Here is an 18,051-nt window from a genome sequence, read left to right on the forward strand (position 1 = left end):
GGTCTCATGCATAATCCAGACACAAGCAATACTGACTCCTGCTTAACTGAAGACAGGCCATTATTTTTCCCTCTCACCCTTCCAAAGGGATAAACCCCAGAAGGTTACAAGCCTATTTGTGCTGTCTGGGTTCCAAGTACATCAGGCACACACAGAAAAAGTGAATAAATCTGAGTTCTTATCTACCTCAATGTCCCTGTCAAAATCCACCAGTCTCTTCCAATGCATCACCTTTGCAAGCTGAAGCAACCCTGTCTTCAGTGACAGTACTCCTAAAGTTTTAGTCCTAGGATTGTTCTAGAATTACATATTTTTCTAAAGATGAAAATGCAGTTTCCTTCTTTCAGGCCTTCCCACCTTTCTCCTACAGATCCAGGGCTGAAAATGCTGAGCCATGAGCACAGCCCTTGTAGAGTCTGTGTGCAGGCTCTTTATTCCAGAACAAACTTCAGGGATCCTTGTTCTGGGTTTGCCTTGCCCCACACACAAAGATCACCTGGAGAGAGCTATTCTTTAAGAGGAATATTTCCTGATCTTCAAATTATAAGGCCCTTTTATCTTCCTGTTTAGGCAAACCACAATAATTCTCCTTTGTTGCTGCCTCAGAAACAAGGCAAAACTGCCATCAACCACCTCCTATCACTGCATATTAACCGTGCCTCACACAGACCCAGTTTCACTGCAGCTTTCCTCCTATCTTTGATAAGAAAGGCTGGTTCATTTTTCTTTTTTTGCCTGATCAGCCAGATTGTCCAGCACTGGGCTTTGCAAGGCTGCACCTACCTCTTTTAGCCACCATTTCACAAATTTCAGTACATTCAAACAACAGCGCAGAGCACAAATTATTCTGCAGCCACAAAACCCATGCAGAGTCTGGCTGCCTGTTAAGTTCTGGTCATCAAACCTCTTGCAACATCTCCAAATTCCTCAGTCTAAGTCCCTGCACGTGGTGTGCACATAACCTGCAGGCAGCACTGGTGATACCTAGTCTGCCAGCTCCAAGCACACAACAGCGTCCATGATTTTCCCCTTTCTCTTTCCCCTTTCGGATGAGGATGGGAATCTCTGTGGAGAGGGAGGCAAAAGAACCTGGTCCCACCTGCTTTGCTGTCTCAGGGAAGTGACCACAAAAACTATTTCTACTTCATACTTTCATTGGGCTGTAATGAAAATGAAAGCTCATTCTAAATGATAAAACATCTGTAATTCCAACACTGAGCTTTTAAAACTTCTTTTGCATTTCAAAAACCAGCACTTGGCCCATTCACTGCAAACTGTTGAAATACTTAAAAATCTTCGGGCCTACATTATTTGCTGTATATCCTGACAGTGTGGTAATCCCTAGATCTTATTTAATCAGATGAAATGGATGCAGTTGGTGTAGACTATTTCAAAACTATTTGAAATAACATTTCCATTTCTGAGAGAGCAGGGGAAATGCACAGCTGAAAGGCCATTTATAGAAATGTGATTTCAGCTAAAATGGATGCAGCAAACCTCAGTGGGTAAAGGTAGTAATAACAATGCAATATCTTTGCCAACAGCCAGATGCTGCTTAGAGAATTCTTTTTCTAAAGAAAAAGCCTTTTTTAATTGATAGGATGTCTTAATACTTGAGATGAAAGAGCATTTCAATGAGACAGAACCAATTTCAGTAATTATTAACTTCTTACAACTAGGGATAATATCTGGGTCAGGTCTTTTTTTTTTTTTTAATGTAGGCAATGCAAACATTTAAAGGTAGAAACAAACAGAATATTGTTACAGTCTTTCAAAATGCAGTAGAAAAGCAAGCTCCAGAAAGAGGTAGATCCACCAAGCAATGTGTTTGTAACAGTTCAGACTCTTTCAACCTCACCTTACAAGGTCACTAAATTTGCTTTTGGTCATACATAATTATCCAATGACTATTCCATGTCATTTTCCTTAAAACTGTTGAGGAAACTAAAGGTTTCTTCTCATTCCCTCTTCCACAAGCAGAACAAATGAGGAAATAGAAGTGTGACTTTTTAAATTTCAGTTTTCTCAGGCAAGTAGAGCATTTATCCTCCCTCCTCAGGGTAGAATAGGAATCACATGTGTACTGGAGTAAATGACTCATGATAGCAAGGGAGTAGAATAATCACCCATTTCCATTCCAGTGTCTGCTCCATCCCTTTTCTTTATGAACAGGGCAAATGAGGGAAGACATGGAAACCTCTGAAACTGCCACTACCATTCTGCAAGCATTCCTTTCCACAAGAGATGAAATGAAGGAAAACAAGGGCAGTATCAGAGATCTCTCCCTCCTCTGACTGGATTCTCCAAAATGTTTTCAATGCCAGCAATTGCTCTTCCAATAATAAACTGAAAAGACCCAGATTAAAGCTCCTGGGTTTCAGTTTACTGAAAATAAGGCATGAAATTAGAATATTTTATAGCTTTTCATTGCAGGGCTTTTGTTAGAGTTCAGCATGAGGAAACAAGCAAAGCCATAACTTTGATTTGTGTGCACTGGCGAGTTTCCCAGCACAGTAGTAGAAACAGCAGGAGCTGGAACTTAAGACATGCAGCTAAGCATGCAGCCTCACCTGGGGAAAGGAAAGGAAAAAAGCCCAGAAAAAACAAAACCAACCAACCAACCAACAAAACAAAACAAAACAAAATTTAAAACCAGAACAAAGCAAAGCAAGACAACTTACTGTAGCAACATAGGAACACTAGGCAAAAGTTGGGTAGTTTGCTTCGTCAGTAACCAAGCTGTGAGAGTCCCACTCAGTGAAAGACCTTTAAGTTCTTAGGATATTACATTACTTTAATAAAAACAGACATTTAGTTTGTTTTAAATCCCTCTGTTAATGTCCTGAGCAAAAAAATTCAATAGGAGAAAACAATGCTATCGATTTTCCCCCCCCCCATCTTTACAGCTAATGGCTCTAAATATAACCCTTAAATATTTGTTGGGGTTTTTTTTGTGATATGTCTTTACCTTCCAGTATGAACTGAAAGCCTTTAGCCTCGGTATGTAGGTGCTTAAAATGTCTAAATAATATAGTATGCATGAATCCCATTTTCAGATCTGTACCCTAAGGATTCTTACTGGAAGACCAGAAAATTTCATTATTGAGACACTGCCAGATACTATGGCAATCTGCCTACTACACTGACTTTTGGTACTAAAGCACAGTTAAGGTTGTGCTGCAAAGTAAAACAGAAAGCTTAATCTTGGTCTTTCTTTAATGCAGCAAGGCTTTTTAGGAAAAAAGGTTTTTGTTGTTGCTTTTGGTTTGGTTTGGGGCTTTTGTTACAACTGGATCTGAGTTCTGTAAACAAAACCCCTCCCATTTTCTTAACTGCCCTTAAACGAAAAATAATACAACATTAACTTGGACCTTTTAAGTAAAGGGCCAGTTTTCAGGATGTTCAACAAACTTATCTCCCCCAGCCTCAAACAGTCTTCTTAAAAATGAGCTGAGATGGCCCTATAAGAAAAATACATAATAATACAAAAAATATAAAATACAAATAATCTTTTTTGCAGAAGAAAGCATTTCCTTCCTTCCTATGATTTTGAATATCAGGGAAAACTAACAAAGTGAAGATTGCAAAAAACATCCTCACAGAAAAGACAATAATCACTGCCAGGAATAACATCTGGCCTATATATCCCTAAATAGTATCTCTGCCTGGGTCCTGCACACAGGAGCTGCCACTGTCCTTGTCCTGAGCTCCATCCCGAGCTGTTGCAGGGCACAGGGAGGGAGCAGCTCAGCACAGCCCTTCCCAGACACAAAGTGATGCCACCTTTTACACTGCCACACACAGCACAGGCTCCTCTGGGTTACCTGGGCACATTCCTCCACACAGAGCTTCATTCATGGGCATCTCTATCTCAACCCTGCCCACCTGTGTTTTAAATGGCAGGGGCCTCTGCATCTTAAATATTGTGGGAATGACAAAACTTTCCAGCTCCTGTTTTTACTACGTGCATTGCTGTAAAAACCCCATGCTTTGATGGAAGAGAGTTCTCACATCCTTCTGGGAAGTAGCACATGAGTTCTCAGGTCTTAAAAGGTATGCAGGTGAACTCAGGTGGGAACAGGGACATTATGGGACATTACTAAATCAGCAGTGCTATCCTGAATCCCAAGATATCCTAAGTTAGGGCACCAAATAAAAAGGCTATTACAGATTATTCTTGTGCACACAACCAGTTGTTACTTTTTCTTTATCAGCCTTTAACACCTACAAATCAAAAATCACTGAATAATCGGATAATTTGCATATACAAATTGTTGCTTACTTTAGCAATGCCCTAACATGCCACTATTCCTGTCTTAAAACAGTAATTAACTTCTCAACTACGTATTGCAAAGTTGCTGAGGCTGAGAAAGCAGTTTGTAAGCAAGCAGCAGAAGCAGCAGTAGCATTGGTTATACAACTCTGTTACACACAGGCTCATTTGCAGAACTACAAACAGTACCAGGAAGAATCTCTTGACTCTTCATTTAGGTTCAACTCTACTGGAGATGGAACACCAGCATGCCCCTGAAAATGTTGCATGGTAAAATTGTGACATCCATGGCCTGCCAGAGCAAGATGAACTGAGCCATGGCAGTGGAGGAAAGGGAGAAGAGTCAGGAATAATGAATTGCTGCTCTCAGTTCCCTGTGATCCATCCTGCTGCTCTGCCGTCTGAGCCTAATTTTCAATTGTGAAGCATTGGATCTGCACCCTGTGACCATGTGAGCTGCATTTTTGATGCTATATAAATTCCACAGCTGTCCACAAGGTACTCACTACATCCAGACTTAAGTGAAAAACACTGGCACAAGGACTAAGGAACATTCCCAAGAGGTCACTCTCTAAACAGACACAGAGATAAGGAAAAAAGACAAATCAGACTTCCTGTGATCCCAGGTGGCACCTCAATTACAAGACTATCTTTTCTTGTGACTGCAACAAGCTTCTTTTGAAGGATTGTATTTTTTGGCATACCTGCAAGTTTTCTGCAGTGAAATTAAATGGCAGTAGTCAGAGATATTTGTATGAAATTACTCAACCATTTTGAACACCTGACACAATCTTGCTGCAGGTGTCAAAGGCACATGTAATACAAAAATTTGTAATAAACAAGAAATTAATTTTCATTACTTTGACTTAGGATGTCTATCAAAAAGAATCTTTTACATTTACAGAAAGCATCTATAGCCCTGACTGTGACACAGTGGCTTTTTGACCTGCTGTGCCTGAAAACCTCTGGGAGCAAGTCCACAGCTAGGCTCCCTGGGCCTGCTCACTCCAGCTGCAAGACACAGTGAGCATACAAATGAAAAACCTGCATTTTTATTTCCTGCAGGGATTAATAAATTTTACACAACACTGATAGAGATGATAAATTGAGGATTTGACATATTTGTTGTGTCAGCCCTATTGTTTGGCAGCACACAGCTAAAAACAACCCTTAAGACTGCAGAGTAAGGCTAAGACTCAAAAGTTTGCTTTTAATTTTGGATTTCACCTCTGAAAGTGGAGGAATTTAATGCCTTGGAAGGGTCAAGCCATTTGGTGGACATGAGCAGAGTTCAAGCCTACAATAAACCATGAATCCCCTCAGGGAGCTGTGGCTGTCCTCCCTCACTGAGTACCTTCCCACAGACTGCTGCAAAGGATTCCCAGCTCTCAGGTGTGAGCCTTTGTACCCTGAACTTTTAGTGCATTGTCCAAACTGGTTTGGGGGGTGATCCTTTTGTTTCTGTAGCTACCCACAAAGAAAAGATTCCAAATTTAAGTGGTGCAGCTTAGGGCAGCATGCAATTCACCTCTTCATTTTGTATGAATGACAAGTATCAGGGCCTCGTTACAGCTAAAGGCTTTTAACATTGTAGGTTTAGAAAAGCTGGCAAGGAAAAATGGTTGAGCAACACAGGTTTTTCTCACAGCTTCCTGAGTCTCCCCTTCTTTCCTCCTTCTATCATTCTTCTACCTCACAACTATTTTTCATGTTCTTATTTATAACCACATACCATTTTTCCTCTGCTCTTCACCACTGCAAAATTAAGTGCTCAGGGAGTCAAATTTAATGCATTTTAATTACATGATGTTCTGCTCTGCTGACTTGTTACATCAGAAAGGAAAAAATGAGGAATCTTCCTGTAAGAAGAATATATTTAGACGAGGCCTGTTTCTGTGCTTCATAACCTGCATAAAATGTAGGCTGTGTAAAATTCTGTACAGGAACCTTTTTGCACAACGTGATTCATAAACATGAAAAATGTTAAGCAATAATGCTGATGTTGTTTTTGCTCCCGTCTGCAGACTAAGTAGTTTATTGTTAATACTGCTTTACCCCCAAGGAAAACATAATTCTTTTGTCATTTTCTTCCTACATATTTGTGTATGTTAAGTCAGATTCCTTGCATTATGTCATAACGTTGAGACAACTTTAAAAATTGTCACATGCAAACCTGAGGGAGCTGGAGGTGTTTATCCTGGAGAAAAGGATGATCACTCTCTACAACTGCCTGAAAGGAGGCTGTAGCCAGGAGGGGGTCAGTCTCTTTTCCAGAGTAATAAGCAGGAGGACATACCCTCAAATTGTGCCAGGGAATATTTAGATTGGATAGTAGGAAAAATTTCTTCACAGAAAGGGTTGTCAAACACTGGAACAGGATGCCCAGGGAAGTGGCTCAATCCCCAACCCTGGAGGGGTTTAAAAGAAGGATTTAAAAGACATTCAGACTCTTGAGGACCTGGTTTAGTGGTGGACTTGGTAGTTTTACATTAATGGTTGGACTCAATGATCTTAGAGGTCTTTTCCAACAGAAATAATTCTGTGATATAGACAGACAGATAGATATAGGTATTTATATACATATACATACATAAAACACACTTGGAGTGTTTTCAGTAAAAGACTTTAAGAATTCAAAAAGCTGTTTTGCACAGATACTGGCAGTTACACTTTTGTCAAAAGTTAAGGTCATCTTGAACTTTCTGAAAGAGATTCGATAAACATGCCCAGACTTCAGGACTGTCATCTGTCAGACCCTGAAGTGCAGCCAGCACAGAACAATGCAGGGAACACCATAACATTTGTTTCATCATTTAATTCTATTTTCTTCAGTCCTGAAAAACATCAGTTTAGACAAGCAGAGAGAATGGACATCATAGCAAAGATGTAAAATATACACGTATATTGACATCAAATAAAAAGTTTTCCTAACTTATAACAAGTTGCATTATTTTTTTTTGAATGGTTGAGCAAATAGACCTTAACTTTGATTGAGACAAAGCATCTGATATGTCATGAAATTCACCTCTGTTTCAGCAATACATGCAAAGCAGCAGAATTATCCAGAACTTTGCTATGATTCACAATCACTTCCACTTACAAACATGGGATGAGTGCTGCTATGATAACCTCCCTCTCTCCCCCTTTCCAGCAATATGCCTTTAGCAGTAAGGTGTGTTCCCTACTGAAAGAACATTTCTGATGCCAGAAAGTAAGAAGTCCCAAGAGAAAGCAAAAGGGAACAAGATTCTCAAGAACAGGAAGAGCCCATTTGATGCATACAGAGGATCTCAGTAAATAAAAACCAAGATTATTCCCTAGAAGCAGTGTCCTAAACTCTTTAGCCACAGGATCATGCTCCTTCATCAGATCAAGCTGGTCTTGGTGCCAAGTTGCAAGTTTAAGGTTTATATATCCTGTTCAAGACACAGCAGAGTGAAGTTAGAAACCAATCATCACCTCTAAAAACATAATAAAGAATAATAAATTATGAAAGCTATTTGAGGTCAGGGGTTTATTACTAAGATGCCAACCAAGTAATATCCTAGGGAAAGGTATTTTCATGCCTGGTCACACTTAAGAACAAGTAATTTAATTTTTCCAGCATGAAAGCTGTACTTATTTAGTTCTGTTATCTCCCTAATCTTGCACTGCCCCGTGCTCTTTCCATGTATTTCACTGATAAGAACAGCCAATTATTTAGCCTAATTTTTCAAACTTCTGAATTGAAACACATATGACAGCAAAACAGAAGGAGAAGGCATAAGCAGAGCCTAGTCTAGATTAAATTAAGATTAGTCTTTCTGTCTACCTAAGTGACAAAAACTGCATCACTCTGCAGGCTGCTGGCCTTGGGGCAGATTGCTCTGAGTCTCTCAGACTTTCATGTCCTGGAAGAAACCTCTCAGTGGTACCAAAAACACACAAGCTGCTGATGGCAGCAATTGAATCAAAGACAAATTTCTTCATTCTTTGGGCATCAAAGGAAGCAGACACACTGAACTTTGTGAGCTGCATTTATCAGAACTGTTACGTGTCAGGTAGGGTAAATATTCTCTGTCTCTTCTGCTATCTCCATTCTTTGTTGGAAATGGAGTACTGAATAATTTTTTATCCAAGATACTTATCCAGGAAGGGAACTGCTGGCTCTTGATGCTAACAGTGTGATTTGTTCCTGAATTATTCACCAAAAAAAAAAAAAAAAAGAAAGAAAGAAAAAAATCACAGTCCTTTTTCCTTTGTTTCTGATCAAGTTCTTACTGTCTTTTGATTGCAGTCCCCTACGGGTACTTACTTCTATGGAGCACAGCACTCTTTTTCTTCTACCAAAATTGTATTGTGTAGTGTTTAGAGAGAGCTTTTGTCCTTAGTATCAGGAAGAAAAGAGAAGGTTTCATTTCATCTTTGTAGGATTGCCATGAAAAAAAAAAAAAGCCAAAAGGAAGAAAAAACATGACTGCAGAAAACCTGAAAAAGACAAAAGTGGGACCTACCTCATCAGAGATATTTCATTGACCTTAGTGTACTTTTTACTATCATTTTACTGGCTGCTACAGTTCCAGCAATACACCTTATTTTCCTTGGCAACTCTCTTGTTCTTATTCAATGAAGTTTAAAAACTTTGACTTGTTAATGAAAAAATAACTGCTAAAGGGCACACAGGATCTACTTTCTGTAAATTCTTTTTATTAGGCATAGAATCATTCATTTATACTTCAGATTTGCTGCTTGAGTGTACCATTGTATGTAAACCAGGTAAGCATGAATATTTCAATTGTGAAGTCATAAATTACTCAAAACTATTTTAAACTAAATTAAATCTTAATAGAAATGTCTATATTGGCACTTAGGGGCTTAAGAATCCTGTGTTGTGCTGTTGGGTCTTTCAAGTAAAAATATACACTAAATTTTCAAAGCAACAATCATGGGGTTTTTATTTTAATTTGTTTTAGGTTTTATACAAGTCACTGTATTGGAATATATTTAAACACCTTATATACAAATGTGTCAGGGCATCTTTTCAAATCACGTATTTTAAGTAATAAATAACATTACTGTATTTCATACATATATTTCTTTTTTGAGAAACTGTGTTCTTAAGACTACATATAAAAAATGCTGACATAACACAGGATTCAGTGGGGTTTTCTCCCCAGACAAGGAGATTTCCAAGCTGTTGACAAAGAATTCTTACCTAGTAATATGGGAAGAGAGGTAAAGGAGATGAACAAGACATAATTTACTCAGTATTGATTGAGAAATGTGGACAGATAAATCATTCCAGACCTTTCAGATCCTTTCCAGAAATTTCTGCATTTTCTGGAAAAACCTGCCTCCTCTTCAGAGTGCCAGAAAAATCATCATCCATTCAGGATATTTTCTCAGCTGGCCCCATACAGTTCTCTCCTTCTCTGTCACCTTAGATTAATGGCATTCTTCTAAAGCCATCTTCCTTCAAATCTATTCAGTGCTTCCCCTGTCTCCTACGTCCAAGTCTCCTTGGTAAGACTCCAAAGAGATAATCCATCTCTGCTGTGATTCCAACTGCCAGCTCCTTCCCCACGGCCTCCCAGCCAAGTGTACGGCAGAGCTCCTCAGCTGGAGCAGCAATTCTGGATCAGGAGGCACCTGCTCAGCCACCTCTGTCACAGCCAAGTATCCTCCTCTTTCCAGAGACCAAAGTCAATCCAAAATTTCAGTGTGCCAATTTAGAAGACAGACCTCTAATGCTGTTCGTGATAAAATTTAGGTGTTATGGATTAGGTTTGTTTTTGCAGTTATTAGAAAAGCTCCTTTCAAATCAGGCTTTACCATTTCAAGAAATGAGCAGTTGTAATGATTATATCCCTCACAAACTGAAGAAGACAATCTTTTTTTATTTTTTTCCATCAAGGATTTGATTTTCCATGTTTTGAATTTTATATCACAACTTGAAACAGTTTGACTACCACATAAGATATAGTTCTAAATGCTGGTGATTGAACTCAGCTATAAGGCCACATCCACCACAGTTTTGAATTCCATGTGCTTTTCATAAAAATGGAAATATGTTATTGAATGAGCCATAAAGAAATGGCAATTTTAGATAATCATACATCTTGAGTCTCTGAAGAGTTTTTGTAAAAAGAAGTATTGACAAGGATCAAGTATGGCTTTTTTATTCTGCCTCTCTCAAACATGCAGCATATCATTTTTATCAGCCATTCAATAAACTAAAAAATGTAGGGAAATGGTGGACTGTTGAAAAGATCATTTGTACTAAAATAATTCATCTCCTATTGTATTAGAACTGTATGTTGCTTTCAACACATTGTAAGTTACGCAGAAAAAATGGAAAAAAGTAGTAATTTCCTACATTGTGCATGCAATGGTGTATGCAGGAGTTCACTGTCAGACACAAAAACATTTATTTTAAAAAAATTCAGTGACATAGTAGCACAGAAAAAGTACTCATATGCAAAATGCTTCTTTGACAGGGAAATCTATTGCCAATAATCCAGCACAGTGTAAATTCTCAATCATCCTGTTGAAATGCTTACCAACAGGGCATTCAAAATAGGCAGCTTACATTTTTTCCTGATTATTAGAAATGGGATTACAAACATCCCAGTGGGTAGAAAATGTTTGCATGTTCCACTTATAAAACTAAAAATCAGATAAATTCAGAAGGGTACAGATTCCTAAACCCTCAAGGTTCTGGCTCTGTACAGACAGAGTTTACATTCAGGCCCTTTCAAGCCAGATGCTTTGTAGTATGTTTCAGTTTTCCAGCACTTTAAACCACTGATAAAAGCTGTAATATTACTGAAGAATTTGTCCATATGTTGAGGTGGTTTTCCATCTAGAAAGGGACTTATAGACAGGCTTATTTTTGTTCACAGATTAATAGGCTTTGCTGAGTCAGGGCTACAATGGTATGATGAATAGAAAATACTTTGAAAGCTTCCAGTGTCTTATCCAATAAGTCTTATTTAAGAGAACATAGCTAGAGTAAAGACTGTTATAAAAGTTAATTTCTGACATTTCAGTTCTATAAATTGGTAATAGTCTTTTGTGTATTCTCTACAGTTCTTTAGAAACCTAGAGGGTGGCTGCCTGGATAGACAAAACATCTACCATTTTAATACAGTCAACTTTCCTTAGAAACCACATCCTTTTTATTTTTAAACACATTATGTGGCTTCTATTTCCTATCAAGTCCACAGCCTGGTATGAAAAGAACAGCAGTCACAGTATTTAACACTCTTGAAAATAGGGCAGTTAATTTGATGAAGAAAAAATGTCATTCTACTGAATTTCATCTACAGCATATCCCATACAAATTCCAAGAGTAAATCATCAGAAAACAACTGAAATGGGTTTGCATACAAATAGCCTAAAGCATTAATTCACAATTTTTTAAATGAGAATTAGAAATGCATCGCAACAATAGACAAAGGAGCCAATACTCCCAAACACAGAATTACCATTTTCCTTAGCATTATACTTGCCTGCCATGTTCAGATTAATTAGATCTTTATCTCAAGCAGATTCAAAGGATGTTAAATATGTAAATTAATTTTCTGAAACAGGCCAACATAACCAAAGGCCTCAGCCACCCATTGTGTCAAATCAGAAAAGAGGGAAAAAGCAACCAAAGAAAAAGCAAGGCCCAATCAGTTACTAATGCTGGGAACAGAAAGCTGATACCTAAACCCACAGCAAGTTTTTGCAAATGCTGTTTTAGCTGTTACGTAGTCCTTGCTTCTGACTTCTCTGGTGGGGAAATAGCTCTCAGAGCTCACCACTAAGAAGGGGCAGGTGCTCTGTACTATGGAACTCTACCAGCAAATTCCAAAATCCTTAACACTGTTTGAGTGGAAGGTCAACAAAACTGAGGAAATTAAGTCTGACTCTTTTGTATAAAGAAAATGTGTCCTTTAAGCCTCAGTCATATCCCCAAACTTACTCTTTTGTCCTTTGCTGCTTAATTCAGGTGCTACTGCAGGAATGGATTGTTCTTGATTCTGGGCAGCTCCTCCTTACCTGAGCAGTCTCTGCTTCTCCCAAAGGCACACACAGCTGAGTTTGGAAAGGCAATAGTGGGCATTTTGGAGCTGCAAAATGCTCTCTTTGAGCAAGGAGAGAATGCATAAACCTCTTCTGTATCCTTCAGCCATTGCTGGAAGCACCCTACTGGGAGAATGCATTCACTCACTCCTAAGGCACCAGCAGCAAACAAAGTCTGGCACCCACAGGGACTGCACTGACTGGACAGGTAGCTCTGCATGTCCAGCAATTACAAGTGCATTCAGGTCCATCACCACATATGCAACTAGGATTTCTAAGCAATGTTTTTTCAAATTAGATAATTACTAAAAATAAAATTGTCCAATTCTTTGGAAAGTATTTTCAATTTGCTGGGAAGAATTTTCCTTCCTAAAGAGAACAGATTTGCCGAGGTCTCAGTAAATTCCTCCCAACCTAAATTTACCAACACTGAAATGATGCAACGAAGAGTTTAGCTTTGCAGCCATTTAAAAACAATACACTGTTAATAATCTTATTATTAAAGATCTCAGGGCTCAACATTTTAGCATTGTGCTATAGGTTTACTTTGAAAAATGCAACTTAACACCCAGTCCAGAGTCACCATTTCCGATCACATTCAAGACTCCACCTTTTCTCCTCTTCTGATGATACAGGTGAATTCATGCAGTGAGCTAATCAATAAAATAATCCATTATAAATAGTGCCTGCACCTACACTTGGAGGGGAAATCATTCAATTCTGTGAAACAAAACATTTCTAGAAGATGAGAAGGAAAAACACTGTTCACAGGACACAGAAGGTGTATCCTTTCCTAAGCTATTTAGAAAAACAGGAGCAGCACCCACAGCAGGCTGAATGTCCAATGAAGATGCCCATAGATGGGCACATTTTATGCTGCACTAACACAGTTCAGGAGCACTGGCTTGCTCAGATCACTTCTTGGTGTTTTGGCTAAGGTCAAGCATAGTTTAATTGCAGCACCTCAGCTCAGGGATGGTACCTTCATAATCTATATATTCCTAGATGAATGGAAGATCTTCTGCTGGTGACCTCAGTAATTCTCACCTCTAATACAAGTATTTTACCCAGCTATCAATCTATTCAGATTTCCCCAGGAGTAAGTAATGGATAGAAGGAAACAGTCCTTTATACCGAATGTGGTTTTTTCCAGCTAAGTTGAAGAACCAAATATTCATAAAATGCACTCAAGAAAGATCTTGTGCTATATGAGGAAAATCTAACATGTCTTGCTGGTATTCCGTCCTCTAATAAATCCTTCTAAAGTTATAAACAGCTTTTACACTTTAAATTGACCATATATGAAATTGTCACCTCAACAATAAAATGTAACTTCTTGTGGGGAGAAAAAAGAATTGATTATACTGCAGTGCAATAGTTTGAAACATATTCTGTGAAGACATGAAATAGCTGTACAAGAAAGCAGGACTAAGTGTCAGAGTGCTTTAGTTTCAAGACCTCATTCAGTGCAGGAATAATGACAGAACTCACTGGGGCTGAAAAACAAAGGCTCAAGATCCAGATCTAGTAAATCTCTTACACAGAAAAACAGGGGGAAAATATTTCTAGATACAACATCCGAAGTTAGAATTTAACAGAACAGTACAGAGCAGTGTAAAACATCTCTTACTAGAATTCAGACTGTCAGCATAGAGTTTTATGGATGACCACCACAAGTATCAGCATCAGAAAATCCAGAGTTTCACTAATCGGCATGTAAAAAGTTAAGAGATATAAAAATTACTGTAATTTTGAGTTAGTGAAAAGCTGCATTTCAGTAAGGAACCTTGGAAACATGGCTGGGGGTAAAACTGGAGGAAACTGAGAAGTTATACTCTCATCCTAACAGAAGTTATAGCAGCACAGAAAATACAGTGTAAAATACGGCTGCTGCTCCCTGGATGGAATGGGGTTGGAATGTTCCACGATGATTCCCCATAAAACTGTAAGTACCTGATAAGAGGGGGGAACAGAGGAGTGGAACTCAATGCCTGATAAGAGGGAGGGAACAGAGGAGTGGAACTCAATGGTACTTTGCAGGTGATAAACCCCATACCTTCTGTCAACCAGAGAGAGCTGTTGGTTGCTGACCAACAGCTGTGATGAAATCATTCTCCTCAGAGGAGATTGGTTCGTTATAGCATAATTGTAATATTAACACACATACACCCTCCCAAAGGTACACACCTCCAAGGTGTCACCACCCCTCGCTGGACCTGTGCTCTAGATTTTATTGACTGTACCTTTAAAACCAAAGTGAGAGAATTTTACACCAATCAGCAACACAGGCATAGATGACTAGAGTCACTCAAGCTCCACCTAAACATATAGTATAAAAGTAAGACAAGAATGGGAGAAAAGTTAGGGAAGACAGCATTGTAAATACTGGGATCAGACAACAGGCTGAACCTGCCTTCTCCCTGTGGGGACTCCTGCTGAGTAAGCACTGCACTCTGTGCACGCCTTTACTGGGGACTAGAGCCTCTCTGTGTATGGCTTTGAATACATTTTTGCAGCCAGATACTATCAGCAGCAATCCTCGAACCTTAACCTGGCACAATTTGGTGTTAAACACTGTTCTTCCCTAATTGTGAGAGTCCTTCACAGGCACCGGCAGCAGGGAACATGCTGAATAAAGACTCACTGAGGGGTCTCAAAGTGGGAAGATCCACTGAGGGGTCTCCCTTGTGCTGTTGTGTGTCCCTGACAAAGGCAGTTGAACCACCCCATGATCCAGCAGAACTGGTCACTGAAGGGTCCCTGTAGTGGGACACTGACAGGCTGGTCAGGCACAAAGGTCTCGACCTTCCTGGGGCTCTGACAGACAAATCAAACACTAAGGGTTAAGGAAATCTCCACTTTTCACATGACAGAATCGTAACAACTTCATTACAAATCTGAGACTGTTCAAATGTCTCATATTTCTAATAATTACTACCAATAATATAGTACAAATGCCTAACGAGTGATAAAATGATATTTAACTTGTAGAAAAATAGACCAGTTATTTGCAAATAAAAATAAATCAGTCTTACAGAAGAAAGAAAATAATTACAATCTAGTTGCACCTGGATTGTAACTGCTGGATTTTGTGAAATGTGCTGCAAAAATCTATGTTTATATTCAATAGATCTTGAATCCTCTTCCGTATTCTGAACATTTCAAAAGGAATGGGGAAGAGAAAGCCTATGGGTTAGGATGTTTGTCTGAGAGATGAATGTCTAAATCATCTTGACTGAGAGAGGAATTTACTAGTAAAGTCTTGAAAATGAGTGTAACTTTATTTTCCTTTGCCTTCCATGTTTTGGCAGCATAGAACTCCACCTCATCAAAGTGAAGAATTTTCTACTCTTCTCATGCAAACATAAGTTGTTCCATACTCAGAAAAGCTCTCCAAAGTCTGTTTTTCAGCCTACCGACCATTATATCTTATTGAAGCTTCTAATAACAAGAGGAAAGAAGAAAACTAATTGCATTCAATTTATTTCTAGTTTATTTTAAGGCAGGACAGTTGCTGATTTTTATGCAGTAATATTTATTAAATATAGTCAATAGCATTTTCATTACTCTATCAACAAGATGAATTCCAGGGAATATTCAATGGTGGGCAAAAGCAATGCTACATGTTCTCTTATAGCCAACAATTTCCAGCTCTGTAAATTGTCCTTTATTGCAGCTATTACTGGATTATGGAAATCTTATTACTAATTGATTATTAACTCAGAATAATGTAATATGTTTCCAGAGAATGCCAAGCAGCTCACAAACACAATGCTAAATCAAGACTCATTCCTTACCTGTTTCATTCATGATATGCAATTCCCACTATGCCAAATGCAAAAGGCTAAAATGGATTCTTTCTAGCAGTAGAAGAGACTAAATAAATCCATTTAAGAGTAAATAAAAAGAACTGGAAAACAGAAAACAAGTCACAATTTTGAAGTAGAACAGGTAGGAGAATGCAAACATTTACAGACTTTTTTTTCAGATAGCCTCCACTCCTTTTCAGTAGCAGGGGTTGTTTTTATCTAAGTCTGATTTTATTCTTTCAAGCAATTGGGGTCGTTAAAATATATGTTAATATGCAGCACATTACCCTGGAGTTTTCTTGATCAATCCCTACATATTAAGGGAAAATTTCAGGGGAAAGTTTATTTCCCTATCCTGAGTTTGAACATAGCTACTCTAAAATTGGTGTGAATCTAAAAAACCCGAGGGTAAGGATATGAATACTGGAAATCATTTTATAGTCAAAGGAGATTCTCTTTGAGCACCTTTTGAATCTGGGTAGCACAGCTTTTAGTTCTTGATGGTTTTTTTCCCTGCATCCTCCTTGATGTTGGTGAAATTACGTGTAATTAGCCAGGGTCGACTCAGCACAAGAGAAAAAGGCATCAAACTAACAGATTACAGCAGTCAGCTAAGGTCAGTGCATCTATATTGATCCTCTGATGTTTGCCCTAGATACCTGCTCTTTTGCCAAAGACACAGTCTCAATTAAGGAATAATGTTTTTCTTGGACTGCACAATGATTTCTAGTATTCATAAATTCAACTCTTTCCCACCCCAGCACCTGTCAAAGCACACTTTTATAACACCTCCTTATCAAAAAAAACCTACTTTGAAAATTAAGTTCAAAAAGGAATAATTCAATGTTTTCTAACCAGCTTTACACATACCAGCATGAATAAAACAGGAGTATATGGTAGAGCCAATATTGCTCCCAAATATATAAGGACAATAAATATGTTTAGAAATATCTATTATACAGTCATTCAAATTTAAGTTTATAAATTGAAGCTCTGGGCTGTCCTACCTTCAAAAGAACAAGGATAGGAAGGTTTCTACCCCGACCTTGACACAGTGCTCTACAAACTCTACTACCACTTCCAGGTAATTGCTCTCCAGTATAGTTCACAAAGTGGTTTATTTTGGGGGACAGAATGACAACCATATAAGTAACCTGAATCACTTTATAAGAACCTGTTTCAGGAGAGATTGTAAGGAATTTAACATAGCAAATCTGAGAAAAAGGCACAATATTGAGCAGTTGAGGACACGTCTTCTTCATGTAACTGAGTCACAAAGTGACTTTAGTCCTTTAGGCACTAAATTTTCACAAGGAGGTGGAAGTGGACAGTCTGGAAAGACGTATATGTCCAAAGTAACTTCACCTCAACTCTTCAATGATATGTGACAATTGTTTAATAAATTCCTTTTCCTGCTCAGGGATAAAAGGGAATGGTCTTTATTTGAAAAGTTCCTAGTGAAAAAGGACAGAAAAATAATAGACAGATTTTTTTTCCCATGAACAATGTAGATGACTCAATTGTTAAAAAATTACAAGGTAATAAACTATCTCCTACTTGAAATGAAGGACATCTGAATTCTTGGAAAGACTGAGTCCCTTAAGCGGAAATAAACTCCTTGTAAGTACAGCCTCATGTATGAACATTAAATAAGTCAGCTACTCCTGTAGATGTAAGTGCAGTTTAAGTTGATACTATGTTTTGCCAAATTTTATGCACTGACAGTAGGTTCATAAAGGTCAATTTCAGCCAGGAGAAATCTAATTCTCCAGGCTCCCCTAAGGTTAATTTGGAACATCGAGAGTTGGCCTCCAACTTTGAATTGCTCTCACACTAATGAGCTAGAGAGACAGAGACTGCATGAGTGAGAGGCTTGAAAAATTCATATTGTGTGCAGCAGCAGAATAGTCCACAAAGAGC

This window comes from Coloeus monedula (assembly GCF_965178545.1).
Source record: "Coloeus monedula genome assembly, chromosome: 12".
In the NCBI taxonomy this organism is placed as follows: Eukaryota; Metazoa; Chordata; class Aves; order Passeriformes; family Corvidae; genus Coloeus; species Coloeus monedula.